The following is a 13,666-nucleotide window of genomic DNA, read 5'->3' on the forward strand; positions in this document are numbered from 1 at the left end:
GCAGCTGGAGATCTGCAGACTCCGTGGCCTCAGGAGAGCCCAGGCTGTCCTGCAGACTTGCCTAGCCAGCCCTCATGCCCTTCTAGTGATTCTGCTTCCCTGATGGAGCCCTGAGGATGCACCATCCACGGGGACACTGTGTGCCTGTGCCGGTTTTTACTTAACATTCCTCCCCGAATATTTTTCATGTTGCAACAGGGTCTTCACTCTGGGTTACAGAATACTCTGTCTCACCAAGGCACCATGATTTACTAGGCCAATCCCTCTTGCTGAATATTTAAGTTACTTGAAATATCCACTATCATATATATATATATATATATATATATATATATATATATATATATATATGTTGAATTGTCACACACATCTCATTGCATAGTTTAAAAGCTTTTCTCAAGAGGAATGGGCAGGCATGGGGCCCTCTGGCCAACTCCATGGACGCCATGCCCAATACCAGCCCAACTTTGTCTGTTTCCCTGCTCCTCTCTTTTTACCCAAGGACTTCCTCTGGCACCAAAGGACCTCGTTCAGCCCATGCAGGAGAGTGCCAGAAATCCCACACTCCCAGGGACAAACTTCAATCATGAGAGGAAGCTGGAGAGACACTCCAGCCTTCAGCTCCTTAGTTTGAAAATTCTGCTGTGTGCTCTGTACACCAGCTCGCAGGGTGCCCTGCTCATCAAACATACTTTCCGGGGCTCTCTCCCTCCCCATCTCATTTCTCCTTCCCTCCAAGTGTTTTCCAGGGTCACCTCCAAAAGAACAACCTACACCCAAGTCCTTGACCCTAGGGCCTGCTTTGGGGAAACCCAGTTTTAAGAGGGGGGGATCTCTTTCTTTCAAAGACTCAGTGTCACAGTGAGAAAGGGGCCATATTAGCTCAAGCTTCTTCTTAAGCTCTCTTAAGTCCTCTTACCCCCAAGACCATGCTCAGATTTCACAGTGCAGTCGAAGGGAGAGGGCACAGGTTTTAGAGACAGGCAGCCCCCAACAGCAGCCCTAGTGCCATCCTTGGGCAAGTCACTTCACTGCAATGAGCCTCAGTTTTCTCATCTGAAAATGGGCCAGCTGGGCTACATGTCGGGCTTCATATAGCCCAAAGTCTAAAGGGAACTATGGTCCACTGCCTCCTTCCCACCCTGACCCCGCCCCCTTGGAACCTTCCTCCTGTGGCTGGTTGAAGGAGGCTGTGGCCAAAAGCCACATCCCTAACTCTTTCCTGTCCCTCTCACTACTACAGCGTGCTATGAACCAGGCACTGTGCCAGAGGCCATGCATCGATGGTGTCATTTAGTGCCCCCACAACGCCATGAGGCAGGCACAATAACTATGCCCATTCGAAATGAGAAAGTTGAGGTGTATAGAAGAGGGGACCTGTCCCAGCCACACTATCTGGTGTATGGCTCTCTCTGGCTCCTGGAGCCAAGCTCTCCAGCATCATACGGTCTGCCTCTCCCCCCTCATTATCCTCTTGAGAGGACAGAGATTCCTTGGAGCCGACTCAGGCCCTGGGGTGAGAAAGCCACATCCTTGGGGTCTGCGGGGGGAGAAAGCGACACAGGCAGATTCCCACACAGCTCGGAGGTTCTGACCAGCTGGATAGCTATAGGGTTTGAAGGGCGGGGCTTGCAGGCTCTGTTGGCCACACTTGTCCTGGGGGCACAGGTTCCTCATTTGGGTCTAAGCCTCTTGGGAGGCCACATGATGCTTGGGGAATCGAGGAGAAGTGAGTGAGGCCACCCAGAGTGGGTTCCAGAACCCACAGGCTGTCTGGAAAGCAGACATTCCTCAGTGGCTGAGGTTGAGTGGAATTCAGTGGGAATTCCAAAGGCTGCTTTTTCTGAGAGCCACTAGGAAGATGCCCTGCAAATGGCCTTTCAAGTTCTAGAGCAGTGTTACCCAATGAAATATAATGCAAGCCATACATTTAATTAAATTTCTCTAGTAACCACAGTATGAAAGTAAAAAGGAACAGGTGAAGTTAATTTTCACATATTTTATCTAGCCTAATACGTAAAAAATTTAATAATTTAATCATGTAATTAATATTAATTAGTATTGAAATCATTAATCACATTTTCAAAAGATTCTTTATTTATTTATTATTATTTATTTATTTGAGAGAGTGCGAGGAAGCATGAGTTGGGGGAGGGGCACAGGGAGAAGCAGACTCCCTGCTGAGTAGGGAGCCTGATGTGGGGCTCCATCCCAGGATCCAGGGATCATGACCTGAGCCGAAAGCAGACACTTAACCGACTGAAACACACCCAGGTGCCCCCATTAATTATATATTTTAATTCCTTTTTTATATTGTCTTTGAAATCTGATATATACTTTATATTTACAGCACATCTGCATTCAGACAAGCCAGCACGTCAGATGCTGAACGGCTGCACGTGGCTAGCAGCTACTAAATAAGAGAGCACAGTTACAGAGGCCCAGGAGTCATCTGAGGACACTGGCTTTCCAAGTTGGAGTGAAGAAGGTGCGGACCAGGCTAGGGGCCAGAAATGACAACAGGGATTTAGGTACTGGTCATGTGTCATTTAATCCCCCCTCAACAATCCCATGAGGTAAGTATGATTACCCTTTTAGCTAGCGGAGGAAGCCAGCCCAGAGTAGTCAAGTGGCTCTCACAAGGTCACACAGCAGGATGACAGTCTAGTCCTCCCCCAGCACTGACAGGATGTTGCAGCCCAGCCCACATCAGGAGCACAGATGAGTGGAGGAGGATCCCCTGCCCCAGGATCGCTGAACTCACTGATCTCCTGGGCCACCAAGTGAGGAACAGGCACAACCAGGGAACTTCCTTCAGTCACCAACCTTCACATGGAAGTGAGAAACCAGAAAGGGGGTGGACAGCACAGCTTGTTTCTCTTTTATTTTGCCCTGTCAAAGGCTGGTAGGGATGGTGCCAGAAAGGCCCAACTAGGATGTGGCTTTTCCCCTTCCTTCCCCATTATTCTACACAGGCATGCATGTGCGTGCACACGAACACACACACACACACACACACACACACACACACACAGAGTAGAGCAGGGGGTGCCATTCAGCTTGGATAGGGGACTGGCAGGCAGCTCCATTCAGCAGATGGAGAAACTGAGTCACCAGCTAAAAGCATCACACAAGATCTAAGTCCACTGACCACCCCACCTCAGATATATAACGTCTCTGCCTTGAGCATCCACTCTGTGTCAAGGCCTAGGGGACACCCAAATGTGGTCATCTGGCCAGAGACTGCTCTCTCTCCCTCCCATCCCCCTGGGGCCTGTGCTGCTCTGCCCTGGAGCTTCTCAGAGGCAAGAGAATAAGAAGGCTCTGTCCAATGTTGCAGTTTGAGGAACATGTCTAGATCTCCCTCTCTTCCCCCATAAAGCCTCTAGCACCCCTGGGAAGTCCATGAAAACCCCAAGATCCCAGATTTCAGACCATACCTTATTATTAAGATGAGTTGCCTCCTGTACAATGTGGCCTCCAGAGGAAGGAGGCATCTGAGCCAGAATTTTTTTTACAGAGGATGATGGCAGAAGAAAAGAGGCCTGTAGAGAAACCAAGGGTAGGAGAGAGCACGTTGTGAGGACTGGTCAGCCTGGATCACTTTGCCCTTTCTGGCTTGTTCACATTGACACATATGGCATCCCACCCCATCCTCCCCTCAGCTAGCCCATCCATGGGTACCTGCTGTTCAGAGCAATGCCATTCACTTCCATTGGCTCAGCCAGGATAACCTGAGAGGCTAGCCCTGCAGGGATTTGTGCCCATTATTCAGATGGGGAGACTAAGGCACAGAAAGGGTAAGAACTTGGTACTCCTGCCGGCTTTCCCTGGGCAGGTCACTGAAGGCCCCCCGGAAGCCTGGAAGGGGTACAGCATTTGGTCGATACAGAAGAGGAGGCAGATGTACAGATCTCAGGGCCCAAACTATGGCCTCTGCAGATGGAGCCACCAAAGGTAGCAGGTGGGTCTACCAGTGACTAGAATGGTGTTGGGTCCACCATTATGAGAAATAGCCCTCCCTGCCCCAGCTGAGAGGCAGCTGAGCCAGCAGCCCCAGCACCTGTGGAAGGAACACCTCTCTCTCTCAGGGTTGGATGGGTGAAGGGGAAGAGGGGTGCAAATCTAGTTGGCTTCCGGGCTTCTGGTTTGAGCAGCTGAATGTGGATGGTGATCCCGTTTGCTGGGATGCGCCCCCGGGGTGGAGCACGTGGAGGCAAAGGCTGAATTCAGGTTGGGCAGCATGAGTCCCAAGGGAGGTGCCCCAAGGGGAGCAGGAACTGGGGAGGGTCTGGGAGGTGTGTCTCAGTAGGAGATGCAGCCCGGGGGGGTGCAGTGGTACCCAGACCATCACCTCTGGGTTACCCTTCCCAACCATCCTGTTCAAAACCCCATCCCCTCCACACTTCCTGTGCCCCTTCCCTGCCCTATGTCCCCCGTGGCAGTGAGACTATGTAACATACTATTTATTGACCTGGATTTCACTTACTTTGCATATTGTCTGTTGCCTTTTGTGGAGGTGGGGGCTGTGTCTGTTGCTTGTTTTTCTGCTGGGCCCCTGTGCGCAGCACACTGTCTGCCTCAAGGTGTATGGATGGATGAACACCTGGAGAGCTGAGGGCACAGGGTTAGGGTGGGGGGTGGGGGGCTCAGATAGGGGCGGAGATCCACATTTAAGAAGTGGCAGAGAAATAAGCACCCAAGAGGGTCACTGTGCGCAGGTAACCTTGGGGAAGTCACTTCATAATCTTGGTTTTGCTCATTTGTGAAAAGAAGATAATTGGTTCTGAGGGCTGCTGTAACAAAGTAGCACAAACTGAGTGGCTTAAAGGAAGAAATGTATTGTTTCAGTCTTGAAGGCTGGAAGTCCAAGATCAAGCCATCCGCGGGGCTGTTTCCTTCTGAGAGCTGCGGGGAGAACCCGTTCCCCGCCTCTCCCTGGGCTTGTGGTGGTTGGCAGGCATCTTCGGTGTTCCTTGGCTTTAGATGTATCTCTCCAGTCTCTGCCCCCCATTCTCACATGGCATTTGCCCTGTACCGGTCTATTTCCTTTTATAGAGAGATGCCAGTCATGCTGGGTTAAGGCACACCCAATGACCCCATCTACCTTGACTACCTCTGTGAAGACCCTATCTCCAAACAAGGTCGCACTCTGAGGGATTAGGAATTAGGACTTCGTATAAATTTGGGGGGACAAAATTCAACCTATAACATGAGATCATATAAAACCTGTTGCAGGGGAGGTTTGAGGATCAATGCAAATTACTGTCCAAACTGGGCCCCCTGCCATGACCACGAGGACCACATTATGGCCAACCAAGACGGACTGGACTACACATCATGGAATGTCGTAAGGAGCTTTCATAAAATGCTGATGCCCAGGCCCCACCCAGAGATTCCGGTTTCATTGGTCTGGGGTGGGGACTTTTTCTAAGCTCCCAGGTGGTTCTGCTGTGCCCACGTACTACATCTGTGGATACCTGGACTCAGTTGGCTCATTGGCAAACCCATGCTTGGTTGGCAGAGCTGCCCAGAGCCCTCCCCACATCCAAGTGGCTGTGGGCGCAGATAAGAGAACAAAGAGGCTGTGTCCTCAGCTCCGCACCCCAGGGTGGAGCCTGTGTACCTGGGCGCTCCCTAAGCAGGAGGCTGTCCCTAGGCTGGTGCTGCAGGTAAACGGGGATTGCGGAGCTACCACTTTCCTGAGAAACACAGCCAAGAAGTCCTTGTCTGATGGTCTGTGCCAGGGAAGGGGATGCAGCCTTCTGGTCCTGTGGTTTTAAGGTGAAATTTTGAGGACATCAGAGAATAGGATGGTAGAAAGGGAAGGAGGGGAATGTAGGTACCCACAAAGGGAGAAAGTTTCTTTGATGCAATAGAGGGTGCTGTGGTGGCCTCTGGTGCCCCATGTGTGAGCATTCAACTCCTGACTATGGCACCTGCTAGCAGCGTGATCTTCCGCAAATGGATGAGGTTTCCAAGCCTCAGCATCTGCATCTGTAAAATGGGAATTTTAGATTTAATACCTAAATGATATGCACGTGTGAGGTGTGTGGTGGTGGTGGTGGTGGTGGTGGTGGTGGTGGTGGTGGTGGTATTTTGAGAAGAAACATCAGAAGTGACCAAAAACAGTCCTTCACCTCAGTTTTGGTCCTGCCTTCTATCCATGAGTCGAGTCAATCTCTCCACTCAATACCCCACCCCCACCTGCACAGGGGGCAGGGTTTGGGGTCACACTTCCACCCCGCAAAGGGCAGGCCACTTGAAGTTTCACACCTGTCTTCTACCCACAAGACCAAGGATCTGGAGGGAGGGGCTTGCATCTTGCTCTTCTGTGTCCCTAGACCCAAAGTTTATGTTCAACCAACAGTAGATCCCTTCTAAGAACCACAGTTCAGCGCAGATAAGCATCTCTACGGGTTCTCAAGAAGTACCACACAGAACTGAGCAGCCCCGTTTATGGGAGGTCTGCAACGCAGCACCTGAAAAATGCTTTGTTCCAACAGGTGCCAGGAAGGGTTTGGCTGAGGGACAGACGGACACACACATGCAACATTTCCTTGTGGGGTTCACCGCACCTGTGTGGTGTTTGCATGAGCCCGAATGTTTTCTGAGCAGCAATGCTCCGTTCTTTATGAGCACCCCCTTGTTTGCTCCTCACACAGACCCGAAGGGTGGCTGCATTATGCACACCTGCCTTGCAGATGAGTAGATAGAGCTTGAGGGAGCACTTGCTGCAGCCCGTCCACACCGCAGGCCTCGCACCACCTTGCCCCTCCTCAGGTTAGAGGATACCGGGAATATCATCTCGTCCCTGCAAGTCTGGCACCTCCCGCTGGACTGGGAGCCCCTGGAGGGCAGGCACAAGGTCCCTTATAGCCAGTCCGGCCTGGGGCCTAGCACAGATGAGGGTTCACCAAACATGTGAGTGAATGAATGAGTGAATGTGTGAATGAGAGAGAGCCAGGACCTCCATCCCTGAGGGTCTTGCAGCCTAGCACTGGTTCCCCTTCCACATGCACAAGTAACTGCTCATTGGTCTCCCAGCCCTGGCAGGAGTCAGATGAGGACTGAGGTTGAGGACTAAGGGAACGGAACAGGCTTTGGGCACCACGTGCAAGAGTGCCCCCTGGTGCACCTGCTCTTTGTACAAGCAGAGGCCCAGGGGAGGCCGACTTGGCCAAAGCCACACAGCTAGTGGGCAGCAGGGTGGCTTTAGGATCCAGGTCTCCTAGCTGCCCACCAGTGGGTCTCCTCCATGCAGTGTCAGGCCCGTGCCACAGGACCATTATCATTACATGCAGTCTTGCCCTTTAGCGAGTGTCCTTGAGGGGCTGACTTGTGCTGATGGTGGGAACAAAACCAGCCACTCCTGGGTGCACCCCACTAGGCCCGGGAAGCTCGGCCGCATCCATCTGCTTCAGCCCCACAACAAGCCCTGCGGCAGGGCACTCCTTGGTGTGTAAATAAGCACTCAGAGGCCCAGGGCCAGGGCACTCACTTGCCTAAGGGCACTCAGGCTGCAGAAACTGCCACGAGTTTGGCATGATGACAAGGTTCTGGAGATGGATGGTGGTGCTGGTTGCACGACACCGAACTGTACGCTCAAAAAGGATTAAAATGGTAAATTTTATATTATTTCTTTTACTGAAATTTGAAAAACGATGGCCAAGGGTGGGATTCACATTTGGGACAGTGAGTCACCACACTTGATAGTCGATATTCTTTCCCTTCTGCACTGTGGGGAAGTTTCACCCACTCAGGGCATTCTGGAATCCCAGGCCACCCTCTGCCCCTTCCTTCTTTAGCAAATACTTGCCTGGTTCCTGTTCCATGCGGGGCCCTGGATGAGGCGTTATGGCCCCAGCCCTCCAGGTGCTCAGCACAGAAGCTACTGTAGAACCTGGACCACACAGCTGGGCTCCTGCAGGACTCCAGACTGTCCTGAAAACAGTGGATGAAGAAGATCAAGGACAGAGAAGTTGTTTAATGCCACAGGTCACAATCATGGAGGGGAGGACCAGCTCATGACCCCAAAGCTCAACTGTGAGAAAGGAGGGGAGAGCCAGAAAGCCCCTAACCTCAGTGTAAGATCGGGGCAGGAGTGCAAGGCTCTCATGAATCTGAATTTGAGCCCAGCTCTGCACTTACCTGTGGCAGGTCACTTCCTGTACAAGCCTCGGTTTCCTCGGGGTGAGATGTGCTCCACCTTAGGCTTGTGAGGATTTTAGTCATGTACATCAATCGCCCAACTCAAAACTGAATCTCTCCCAACCCCCCACCCTTTGCCCTAATCCTCTTGAACAGCTGCCCGTCCACCTTCCCACCTTGGCCTCATCTTAGCTTCAAGACCTCCCTTAGAAGAAGACAGGAGGACTTTGAGCAGCTCTGGCCCCAACCCCATGCTTCAGGGCAGTCCCTGGCCCCAGCTTCAGCCCCTCATCTGTGCCAGGGGGCCTTCCCTGTAGACATTTATTTCCTCTTCTACTGAAGTGGGGATTATTAACACCCATTCTTCAGAAAAGGAAGAGCTCAGAGAGTGACCTTGCTGGTGTGTCAGGGCTGCTGGACTCTCAAATCATGACCTGCCACTTCACCACCTGTCTGGGTCATCATGTGTCGTGAATCCCAGCCCTGACGCTCACTGCCCTCCATCCTTCTACACACTTCATTCTGGGAGTTAGACTGAGACCTGCAACTCAGCCTGCTGTCTGGGCTGTTGCCTCCCATCCTATTATGGGAGCCCACAGCCCTCCCATCCTATTATGGTGGGGATATCCCCACTATACCCCTGCAGATGCCCCAGCTCACCTGGACAACACCAGCAACTGACTGGAGGCTACTGGGTCCTCTGTTCCCTGCTCTCCTGAGTGAGCCTCAAAATGGGAGGGACCTTATCTGTTTTTGTGCTGTATCCCCAATGCATGGCATATATTCTGGGCTCTGTAAAGACTTGGATAAATAAAGAATAAGTGACCCAGTGAAATAAGTTAAGTCAACACTGCATGTACAGGACTGTGCCACCCCCAGAGCCAGAGCCAGGATGCTGTTCCAGAGGAGTGACCAGGACAAGGTTTGCACCTGGGGTTCACATGTGGGGAGGAAAGTCGAGGCTTGGAGTAGGTTTAGGAAGGGGGCAGGAGGCAGAGGGTTCTAGAAACCACCATCAGGGAAGATGGTCAGAAGAAGAGGGGTGGTAGAGTGTTATCCTGGAGAAGTTCCAGAAGAATGGCTGACTCATTCATGCATTCATTTGTCTATTAAACAAGCTTTCTTGAGTCTTCCCACGTCCCACTCTGCTGGACATGGGGGCACAGAGATGAATCCAACCTGCCCCTGGAGAACTCCCAGTGAGTGGGGGACAGCTGGGCCAGACAAAAGCCCTTCCCACACTGTCGTGAACAGAGTCTGGACCAGGGCTGGGAAGCCCAGACCAAGATGTCTGGCTGGGGGCCAGAAGGATTGGGCAGGGTGCACAGTAATGCCCTTAATTCTGATTAGCAGCTGGGTGTATGGTGACAGCCCGGGGCGGGGGGCGGGGGGGGGGGCACATGAGGAACATCCAGAAGAACCAGGTGATACAAGAGAAGACCTGTGTGGGACACGTAGCGGTCTGAGGTGCTGGTCAGACATCCAGGGAGACTTTCCAGAGAAATAGGAAGCAGATAGATGGGTCAGGTGATCCAAAGAGGGCTCCAGGCTGGGGAAAGAACCTTGGATACCCTCAGGGTAAAGGTGGCTCTGGTGCCACCAAGGAGCTGAGTGGACCACGCACGTGCGGGGAGAAGAGTTGAGGAAGCCCCTCCCCCAGGGGAGCCCAGGCCACTTCCTCCCTCTGCTTGGAGCCCCGTGGTGGATAACTGCCGGCCTCAAGCCTTGAGGCAGCGGGGCCTTCCTGCTCAGCAGTAGAACCTACGAAGGAAATAACTTTATTAGCTCGTGGATGAAAAACAGGAAATGTATGCTGTGACTCGGGCACCGGCCGAGTTTCACTCACATCTTGTTTCTAGGAAACAGTTATGTGGCCTCAGACTAGGTTGGGGTTTTCTCAGCCAAGTCTTTCTGGAAACGCCATGCTTTTCTCAGGAAAACCATGTCCGTAGGCTCCCCAGACTAAGGGGTTATGTGAGAAGAGGCCTCACTTCCCTTCCCTTCCCCACTCCCTACCCCCAAAGCCCTCCAAGAGACCAGGGTCGACAGTGACTGATTTCCTGAGCACCTACTATGTGCTAGATGGTCCAAACAAATCGAATACACCAGTAATCACAACACCAAGATTTGTATCTATTATTTTCAAGTAATGCGTGTATGTGTGTGTGTGTATGTGTAACGAATAGTGGGAGATGTATCAGGATTTGATAGATCATTTAAATGAATCATTAGGAAGACTTTAGCAACCAAATACATGCATATAGAGCCTCACATCCAATGACTGGAAATGAATCTGATTTTAAAGTATAGGGAATCACCTCTGCATCCTGGTCATAGACTAGGCTACAAAGCAAGCACCAGCATATTCCAAAGAATCAGTTTCATACAATCAGTGTTCTCTGACCACAGGGTTCAACATTAGAAAAGTCTATAAATAAATTGCTTTTTCTTAACAGATTAAAGGCAAAAATTCAAATTATTTCAATAATTATGTGGATCATCCATTCAATATCCATTCATGGAAAAAAAATAGGACTCTTGGCAAATTAGTAATATAAACTTTCTAAAGTTTGTATCTCTCAAAACCAAAACACATTACAAATTCTGAAGCATTGAAAGCCTTCCCTTTAAAAACAAGACTAAGATAAGGATGCTTACTATTGCTGTTTCTGTTCTACATTGAACTAGAAGCTTCCAAAGACACGGTAAGATAAAAAAAAAAAAGAAAGAAATAAAATTACAAGGACTGAAAAGGAAAAAAACAGAACTAGGCTGTGATTTGTGTTATGAGTTAGTAGGAATTTCCAAATAAAAAAGCAAGCTATCTATGGTCAAGTTATTAGGACTTAATAAAAGAGTTTAGCAGTTTTTCTGATGTAAAATCAATATACAATAGTTGGGTACCATTTTTCTGTTTCTTTTTTTTTTTCAGTTAGAAGTGTACTTCTAAAAAATACACTTTGTACTAGCAATAAAAATATACAGTATCTCAGAATAAATCTAACAAAAGATGTGCACTATTGCTAATAAAACTTTGTTAAAAGACATTAGAGGGGACCCAAACAGAGATGCACCCCCTCATTCATGAACAGGAAGCCTCACTATCTTGAAGTTGTCAATTCTCCCCAAATTGACCTATAGATTCAATGCCATCCCAAACAAAATTCCCAAAATCTCAATGGAAGAAAAGTTGGTTTGGGTTTGTCTCTTATTTCCTCATGATTAGTTTCATCTGGAAGAGTAAAAGCCCAAGACAGGCTACCACTGATCAGAGATGGGATCATATGAACATCAATACCAATAATGACAAATAGATTGAAATGCATAAAAATTAGTAAGTTCACAGTAATACTATTAAAAAATCTTTATTTAAAAAAAAACAAAAAATCTTTATTGATAGCCTTTGGAAGATGCTAGAAAACTAGTTCATAGTTATGAAAACTGGAGTGTAAAGGGAAAGACTCCAACATTTATCCTGACTGTATCTCAAGGAAATGAACCAGTATAATTGATGGAAAGGAAGTTTTTTGTTTTGGAATAAAAAAAAAATTCTAGCTAATAAACAAAGAGAAAAATAGAATTAGAATATCACCATTTTGCATTTCCTTAGATAATGTCTCACCACAGGATAGGGATAGGAAAAGAAAAGATACAACTAGAACCTCTTTTTGTGCCAGAAAGTAAGGAAGTATTTAAAGAATGATGGGGAATTTTCAAAAGGATATAGAAGCCCTCTTGAAGGGACTCCCACTGGCCAGACTGGGAACAATTTGAGCATCAAAGTAATGTTAGTAATAGTTTATAACCCTTTAAATAAAACAGTAAACCTAAGTCCACACTGATATAAACAAGTGATTTTACACTAAAAGTTTGAGGAGGAATGAGATATTTGCAGTTTCAAAGTATCTCTCTATAAAATCACAAAGGAGAAAGAGTAACTTCACTGTAGAGAAGACTGGCAGATGTCACCTTAACCACCGTCACTAATGGTACACATCAAGATTGCATGCCACCTGGAGATGCAATGAGGAATACCCAGGGAAACTTTCCTGATTATTGTGTGAAAGATGTATAATCATGAGGAAACATTGGATGAACTCACTCTGAGGGAGATCTACAAAATAACTTCCAAAATATCAAGGTCTTTTTTTTTTTTTTTTTTAGAGGGGAGGAGAGATGGAGAGCGGGGCGGTGAGGTAGGGCAGAGGGGGAGGGAGACGGAGAATTTTAAGCAAGCTCCACACCCAGTTCAGAGCCCGATGTGGGGCTTTATCTCAAGACCCTGAGATCAGGACCTGAGCTGAAATAGAGTTGGATGCTTAACCAACCGAGCCACCCAGGCGCCCCCAAAATGTCAAGGTCTTAAAAGTCAAGTAAAAGTTGAAGAACTTCTCCAGACCGGAGGAAACTAAATACAGTACATGTGTCTGAACTGGATCCTTGGCTATAAAAGACCTTACTGGGGCAATTAGCTACTTGCATGGGGTCTGAGGAATAAATGAGAGTAATGATTCCATAATAACATCCTGACTTTGATGATTGTCCTGTAGTTATAGAAAAGACAATCCTTGATTGTAGAAAACTGCATATGGATTAGGTGGCTGATGGAAAACTAGGTTCACAACTCACTCTCAAAAGGCTCACAGGAAAAAAGTTCTTTGTAACATACTTGCAGCTTTTCTGTGTTTTTGACTGTTTCAGAATTTAAAAAAAAATTTTGAGACAGAATCGGAAGCAATGAGCAACATCTGGAACTTGGTTTGGATCCTTATTCAAGCAGACATTATACACACACATACATATATGTAAAAAAGGTAAACAGAAAATTTTGATACATTGAATGATTGTATTATAAAATCATTAATTTTTAAGGTATAAAAGTATTTACTTTTTGGAGCGACTTACTAAAGTATTAACAGATAAAACTGTATGATTTCTTCAAAATAATTTGGAGTTGGGAATCTAAATGGAGCATAGTTAACAACGAATTGATCATTGTTGAAGCTGGGTGAGGAGGTTCATTACAGCATTCACTCTATTTTTATATATGTGTGAAATTTCCTTACTTTACTTCCAAAGAAAATGCAAGAAAAAGCTGATGTTATAAATATGTGCCAATGGGGCTCCTGGGTGGCTCAGCTGGTTAAGCATCCAACTCTTAGTTTCAGCTCAGGTCATAATCTCAGGGTCGTGGGATTGAACCCTGCACCAGACTCCACGCTCAGCAGGGTCTGCTTGTCCCTCTCCCTCTGCTTCTCTCCCAGCTCACATGCACATACTCTTTCTCTCAAATAAACAAATCTTTATTTAAAAATATGTGGCAAATATGAGTGGTGGATACACAGTGCCTACTGTGTTCTTGGGTCTACTTTTATTGTATCTGTTTAATTATTTCCTTAAAAACAGTATTGGTGGGCAACCCCGGTGGCCCAGCAGTTTAGCACTGCCTTTGGCCCAGGGTATGATCCTGGAGACCCAGGATCGGGTCCCACGTCAGGTTCCTTGCATGGAGCCT

At 48.2% G+C, this 13,666-nt stretch overlaps 1 long non-coding RNA gene across 1 annotated transcript; it reads right to left on the reverse strand.

Moving 5' to 3' along the window:
• Positions 1 to 2,134: 2,134 nt before the first annotated feature.
• On the reverse strand, positions 2,135 to 9,481 carry LOC112642151 (uncharacterized). The gene is made up of 4 exons (XR_003125070.3): positions 4,490 to 9,481; positions 3,441 to 3,545; positions 2,591 to 2,826; positions 2,135 to 2,500 (listed from the first exon to the last, which is right to left on the reverse strand). It is a non-coding gene; the product is annotated as an uncharacterized LOC112642151 (long non-coding RNA).
• Positions 9,482 to 13,666: the final 4,185 nt, after the last annotated feature.

The sequence above is a fragment of the Canis lupus genome, chromosome 21, assembly GCF_003254725.2.
Source record: "Canis lupus dingo isolate Sandy chromosome 21, ASM325472v2, whole genome shotgun sequence".
Classification (NCBI taxonomy): Eukaryota; Metazoa; Chordata; class Mammalia; order Carnivora; family Canidae; genus Canis; species Canis lupus.